At 42.4% G+C, this 6,069-nt stretch overlaps 1 non-coding gene across 1 annotated transcript; it reads right to left on the bottom strand.

Moving 5' to 3' along the window:
* Positions 1-5,792: 5,792 nt before the first annotated feature.
* On the bottom strand, positions 5,793-5,899 carry LOC122149664. The gene has a single exon (XR_006163258.1). It is a non-coding gene; the product is annotated as a U6 spliceosomal RNA (small nuclear RNA).
* Between the last annotated feature and the right edge of the window lie 170 nt (positions 5,900-6,069).

A 6,069-nucleotide genomic window follows, 5' to 3' on the forward strand; every position in this document is an offset into this window, starting at 1 on the left:
TGAATGTACCATTCTAGCTTGTAGTACAGTATCTGTTTCTTGGTTCCCCAGGGGGAAAGCGGTTGAGGTAGTTAAGGTTATGTGTCAACTTGGCTGGGTCTGGTTTTGAGCGGTTGGGCAGCTGGATGTAGTTATTCCTCATAGTGAGATTGGTAATGAACTCTATGATGGAATCTACTGGAGCAGCTGAGTAGCTGCTTTAGGGATGTGATCTGCTTCCAGTATAGAAGAAGTAACTTTGAGCAAAGTCTCTAGCTTTTTGGCATGCAAGCATTAGCATGAAGCCAAGTTGTTCAGCAGCCTGCCATGCACTGCCGTATCTTGGGACTTTTTCTGGACTTGAATTTGTGGCCTGCCATGTTGTTTGGTAATATTGTTACTGTGCCTTTTTACTTGGACTTGTGGCAAACTTTAGGTTTGTCAGCCTCAGCAGCCAGCAGGTGCCCGAGCAAAAAAAGCCTCCAGCTTCAGTGGGCTGAGAGCAGGAGTCAAAGCTCAAACCCAGGGTTGTGGGACTTTCACCTAGCCCCTAGAGACTGGCAATTTGAATTCAGACTTCTAGCATCCAAAATTGTAAGAGAATGAACTCCTGTTTGCTAAAGCTGTCCACCCGTGGTATTTTCTGTTAGAGTAGCACGAAGTAACCAAAACAGAGGTGAATAGGCCGCTACATGAAAAATAGGACAGAATCTAGGGTTTGGAGGTGATCCCAGATGTCCTGCCACAGACATTTTCCCCCACAGAACCTTGTCCATTATCATCCACTGCTCCTTTTGTCATTGGCTGATCTACTGAGTTAATCCACAGACTACCACCCAACCGTCAATAAAGGGTTAAGGGCCAGGGATCATGGGTGATGACCATTTACACAGCCCTTAATTTGACTCATTGATTACTTTACCTTGAGCCAGTTTCAAGCTAGATAGTGTTGGTGGAGGCTTGTACAGCCACTGCCATCCTTAGTGGTGGCCTTAGCTAAAGCCATCCATGTACCAGGTGTCTTCTGGCAACAGACCTTCCCCTTTCTTAGTGAAGAGGAGAAGTGGCTCCAGTGGCACACTAGCCAGTGTTCAGGGGGTGGGTCTCATCTTGATACATCAGTGGATCAAGTACAGCTTGTAACTCTTGGGACAAAGAACTGGGGGAAAGGGCACTGTGCTGTTGCATATATGCACACCATTAGGCCAACATTGCTGTCTGGATGATAGCTGATGATGTCTTGGAAAACAGCCCATTGATCCATATACATTATTGGGCAAAGCTGTGCAAAGGTTACAACTCCCTCCCTTGTTAGCAGTTCCACTTGGCAAAGAGCATCATAGGCTGCCAACAATTATTTCTCTATGGGAATATACCGATTTCCTGTTCCCGTTCACAGCGGGGCCATAATCCTCGGGGGATTTTAGTTCCAGCCTGATCTTGCCACAAGCCCAGCCAATGTAGTGATCTGCCAAAGTTTGAACCACCAGCCTTCTGGTTACCAGTCAAATGCCTTAGGTACTATGCCACCAGAGATCCTATAAGTTATCATCAGTGCTGGCTATATCTAATGTGAAGGGAAGCCCTTCCTGTACTGTATCCAGCACTTTCACCTGCACAATCAGTAACTTTGCTTTCTTGAAAGCTTGCTGCTGTTATTTGCTCCAGTCCCAAAGGCATCCTTTTCTTTTTTTTTTAAACCAGTTGATAGAGTGGTCTTAAGCACTGGACCAAGTAGGGTATACATACCAGCTAGTACCCCAAAATACCCACAAAACACTGCACTTCCTTTGATTTCCTATGGATGGGACAAGCTTGTAACTTATCAACTATGGCTGCATCAAACATGCAGGTATGTTTAACACACATAACTGACCAGACAACCCCTAGGAATCTTAGGGCTGTTCTGGGCTCCTACAATTTTTAGGGGTTCACAGCCCATCCTCTCTCCTGTAGGTGGGTGATTAGGGTGTCTAGGCAACCCTGTAACAGAGAAACATTTTCAGCAGTTAACTTAGTCATCAACATACAATTTTTAATGCCTATAGCCATGCCTTGAACTATAAGTAACTTTTAGAAATAGCTTGTCTAGTTTCACCTACCTGTATTTGGTAATTAGGCTCATAGAAAGGGTTGAAACTGTTCTTTCAGAAAACAAGCAAAGATTAATACACTTACCCTTTTCTAAGACTCCAGAGTTTTTGTAATCATGGGTCCCTGATCTTGTGAAAGTCTTAACAAGGTTTCTATTTTTCTATTTTTTTCTGTTTAAACTCATCCTACTCTCTTTTAAGATGTGTGTTCTGATATAGTCATCAAGCAATGAAAACTTTCATTCAAAGTTCCTGATAAAACATACAAACCAAACCAAACCAAACTCACTGCCGTCGAGTTGGATCTGACTCATAGCGACCCCTCCTTGGGTTTCCGAGGCCATATCACTGCAGAAATCTTAATCAGAGCACTGATTTACTCAGAAATTACATGCTAACCAGGAGCTCTGGTAGTGTAGTGCCTAAGGCACTTGACTGCTAACCAGAAGGCTGGTGGTTCAAATCCACAAGCCACTCCTTGGAAGGAAGATTGGGCAATCTACTTCCATAGTGATACCACCTCGGAAACCCAAGGAACGGATCTGACTCCACGGCAGTGAGTGTTTAGGAGCTCTGGTGGTGGAGTGCCTAAAGCATTTGACTGCTAACCACAAGGCTGGAGGTACAAACCCACCAGCCACTTTTTGGAAGGAAGACTGGGCAATCTACTTCCATAGTGATACTGCCTTAGAAACCCTAGGAGGGGTCACTATGAGTTGGATGAGTCCACAGCATTGAGTTTGGTTTTGGTTTTTGTGACATGCTAACCAACTTTAAAATTGTGTAATTAAACCTGCACAGTTATCTGTTAATAATATTCTGTTTATTTTTGATAGACTTGAAGTTACATATTGGCATAATAGCTTGTAAAGGGCTCAACATAGTAGTATAGGGTGGAATAAAAATCTCTTAGGGTGTTGTAGCTTCAGAATCTTCTCTCCTAATCAAAATGTTTGGTCAATTTGCAATATCACCCAGCTGAGATAATACACCAAACTCAATGACATAACAGGAAGATTTGGAATTAACTAAAGAGATAATACCCAGACTTCATCTTACCTACTTTGGTCATGTTGTCAGAAGGGATAAGTCCCTGGAGAAGGATATCATGCTTGGTAAAGTAGAGGGTCAACAAAAACAAGGAAGACCCTCAATGAGATGGATTGACACAGTGGCTGCAACGATGGCCTCAAGAATAACAAAGATTGTGAGGATGGTGCAGGACTGGGCAGTATTTCATTCTGTTGTACACAGGGTCACTATCATTTGGAACCAACTTGATGGCACTTAACAACAAAAAAGAGATAATATGTTGTCGGTGTGTGCTGTTGATTCTGATCCATAGCCAACACATATGACAGAGGAGAACTGCCCCGTAGGATTTCCTATACTGTAATCATGGGAGCCTGGGAGCCACTCCTTAGAAGGAAGATGGGGCAATCTACTTCCGTAGTGAAACTGCCTCGGAAACCCAAGGAGGGGTCACTATGAGTCAGGTCCGACTCGACAGCACATAGCAAATCATGGGAGCAGATCACAAGGACTTTTCTCCCATGAAGCCACTGGTGAACCATCAACATTTCAGTGAGCAGCAGAGCTTTTAATCACTATACCCCCAGGGCTCTTTAGAGATAATATAGAAATAATTAGAGGCCATTACATTAATGTCAATTATGGAAATGATTTTTGTAAATTTTGTATTTTAAGTACTTGTAACATGTAAGAGAGTTAAATATATTACATAATAGTGGGGAATATTATCGGAGAAAGAGGGTTTGCAAGGCCAAATATGGCTACATGCTTGATTTCTGCTGGTGTATTTTTGCTTGATAAATCACTCTTATGTAACATTGGTTGGGGTGGTCTTTGTGATCTGGAGTCTTGATGTGAAGCCACCTTTGCTGATCAAAGCCATATAACCCCTGCCTCCCACTGGGGGTGCAAAAATATGAACCTATCCTGTCACTGCCAGGATTGGGCCTTGGGGTGGTAGATTTCAAATGGTGGCACTTAATGACATATCTTGTCAGTAAACCCTTTAATAAACTGGTTAAGTTTTCAATAATCCAGTGTCATTCTCCAGGACCCATCTTTTTTTTTTTTTTTCCACAAGACAAATAGGCAAGTTGAATGGAGATATGGTAAGAATCACCATGCTTGCATCCTTCAATTACTTCAGTGGCAATAATCTCTGACCTGATCCCCACATGCCCTTTTGCTGACTGGTGGGACACAGTGATGTTTTGGGTGTCTTGGAATTAGTGGCAGTTCAGAGCCAGTGTTCAGGGATCCCTAAAAAGTTTGATCATTTCCTTTTCCACAAAGAATAGTCACTGTCTTGAAAGGCTGCAGATTCCTTTAGGGAAGGCTAGGAGAGAGCTCTGGTAGCATAGTGGCTAAGGCACTTGACTGCTAACCAGAAGGCTGGCGGTTCAAACCCACCAGCCACTCCTCGGAAGGAAGGTTGGGCAATCCTACTTCCGTAGTGATACTGCCTCGGAAGCCCAAGGAGGGGTCGCTATGAGTCAGGTCTGACTCGACGGCACATAACAACAACAACAACAACAAGGAGAAAGATCAATATAAATTTTTGGCAGTGTAGTGGCATCCTCCTTCAAGTGGCCCTTCATACAAGGGGTTGTAGATCTATAAACTGGCCCTGGGAGTTGACTAAGGGATTGACACTCTATTTTGATGATTCATGTTAGACTGCAATTCACTGATCTAGAATTCTCCCACTGTAGAGATCAAGTAAATATTTAGTAGATTTCCTATCTCTTTCACTCCTAGGACACCATGACTAAGTAGGCCAAAACCATGAGTCCATATAAGCAAGTTATTCTGATGACAGCTTTGATACTGCTGTCCAGTGCAATAACCATGCCTACTTTGTCCTTTTACATTAAGTGCCACCATTTGAAATCTACCACCCAAAGGCCCAATCAGCTCCACTGTAGTTAAGTGTCTCAATTCAGTTAGGGCAGGTTCCACTGTAAAATCTGATTTACATAAAATACCAAACACAGCAGTCTTCAGTGATGCTAGTGCTCTCTTCCCATATTTGTTCCTCAGCATTGTGGTAAAAGTTGTGTCCTCTGGGCATTCCATGGATGCATCTGTGGCTCCAATGTGACAAATCCACTCTAATATGTCAATTTCCCTAAGCCTTTGGTTATCTTCTTGTATAGTATATCAAGACATGCCTGGCATTTCAATTTGATTTTTATGTAGGCCACCTCTTAATCCATGCTTCAGTGAACCAACCAGATAAACTATTAGATCTTTTTCTAACCTCTTGACTTGGAACACTGAATGAAGAATCTGTGTTTAGTGGGCCAATGTCAATAAACAGACTGATCCAACTTTATGTTCCTTGCACCATTATCTAACTCACTCAATAGCCATTCCTACACATATTCCCCAGTTTATGTTTGTATATATTAGAAGCTCCTTTTGGATATTGTGTACTTCCTTCTGGATCACACTTTGTACTTCATCTCTAGAGGCTTGCTGGAACTTCAGTCTAGTTATAGATCTAGAAGTAAAAATGGGTGTTGTGGGTGGGTCTTGGGAGTACTCAGCAATGTCTATTTTTTTTTTTTTTCTTTAGAAATGAAAATAAAAGTTTTATTGAAGGAATAGAGTCATTTTGAAATGGTGAGACATTGACAGATATCCATGAAACATGTTGCAATGCTCTGGATTGCAAGGAGAACAGTGAAAAATATGGAACATTTCATGAATCTATGTGTTATTCTCTACCAGAAGAAATGCCATTCTTTTCTGTATCATTCCAATTTTAGTATATGTGCTGCTGAATTGAGCATTCAGCAATGTCCTGTAAGGCATCTCCCTCAGGTGATGCCCCAGCCAATGCCCTTGGCAATATCTCATACAAGGACTCTTCAGGCACAGCTGGGTTACTCTCATCAGATAGAGGTGGAAGGAATAATGGTTTAACTGAAGGCTGACTTCACAAGGATAGAGAAATCTCTTC

This window comes from Orycteropus afer, unplaced genomic scaffold (assembly GCF_000298275.1).
Source record: "Orycteropus afer afer isolate SDZICR_OR568_19922 unplaced genomic scaffold, OryAfe1.0 scaffold00039, whole genome shotgun sequence".
NCBI classification, from domain to species: Eukaryota; Metazoa; Chordata; class Mammalia; order Tubulidentata; family Orycteropodidae; genus Orycteropus; species Orycteropus afer.